Source organism: Echinops telfairi, unplaced genomic scaffold, assembly GCF_000313985.2.
Source record: "Echinops telfairi isolate 266 unplaced genomic scaffold, ASM31398v2 ScPeMD7_7462;HRSCAF=8500, whole genome shotgun sequence".
NCBI classification, from domain to species: Eukaryota; Metazoa; Chordata; class Mammalia; order Afrosoricida; family Tenrecidae; genus Echinops; species Echinops telfairi.
Genome location: NW_022111362.1, coordinates 3,059,704 through 3,061,080, shown reverse-complemented (window position 1 = coordinate 3,061,080; position 1,377 = coordinate 3,059,704).

Here is a 1,377-nt window from a genome sequence, read left to right as displayed (position 1 = left end):
AAGAAGGAAAGCTTGTAGTTAGTTCAAGCCCATTTGGTTTTCTAATTCTAGTCTTTGCATACTTTATTATAATATTTGACTTTGTCTTCTTATGCTACACTTTGAAACTTTTATTCAGCTCTTTGACTTCATCATTGCTTCTATTTGCTTTAACTACTCTTATGATTAATATCAAGTTTCAGAGTCTTTTCTGTCATCTGCTTTGATATTTATTTTCTTTCCTGTCTTTTTAATGACCTTTTGCTTTCTTCATGAATGATAATCTTGATGTCCTCCCACAGCTCATCGGGTCTTCTGTCATTAATGTTCAATGTAGCAAATGTGTTATTGAGATGGTCTCAAAATTCATGAGGGACAGACTCATTTGCATATCCCAAGTTCTGATCATTAGCCGATTTTAGAAGCTGTTTCTCCTTATCTTGAGTCATGCCCCATCAGCAAATGAAGATTCTGAAGGCTCCACTCCCACAGACTACCCAACTCACAACACCATGTTCAACTCCACTCTCAGAAATCAGCTCCTCCTCAGTCACACTGTGAGTGCCCTCTATCCCGAGTGGCCCCTCCTCCGGCACCAACTCCAACAGTGTTCTTCTTCCATTCATTAGGCCTGCAGTATCTCACAATGTGTCAGAGCTGTGCATACCATTTTCAGCAGCTCCTTTCTCCACAGTGAGAGCTGAGTCCCTCTGCATTGTCTGCTCTGAGTCTGGAAGTTCTGCTGAAACATGTTCACTTTAAGTGACCCTGCTGACACTTGAAAGATGAGTAACATATCTTCCAGCATCATAGCAACACAAAAACCACCCAAACTGACAGACAACTCATTCATTCCACAGAATAAACCTATAAGTCAGTAATATGCTACTTCCTTTTACAAATAAGGAAACCAACATCCAAAGAAACAGGGCTAGTATCTAAGTTATCTAGTGTTGCTATAAGAGAAACATCACAAGTGATATTTATTTATCCTCTCACAGTTTAGGAGGATTAAAGTTCCCTTTCCCTCACCCTCTCTCCCTCCCCAGCTTCCATTAGCTCTAATGGAAGGTCCTTGTCTTCTTTCAACATCTGAGTCCAACATCCATGTGTCTTGGCATCAGTCTGCCACTGTGTCCAGGAGGTGCTCAGCATGAGGATGCTGAGTCCAAATGTTTTGTTCCTAGCTCTTCTTTTTTGATTATAGTAGGCATTGCTATCACTTCTTGCTCCTCTCTCCTTTTCTTTCTTCTAAATAAAAGGTGTTGTAGGCCGGACCACAGGCATAATCCCCTTGCCTTGGATCAGGGCTGTGACCTGATTAGGGGTGCTGCATCCTATCCTGATCCCCTTGTAACTGACTGGCTGTTCACATCAGACTAAATAATGGGGTGGGGG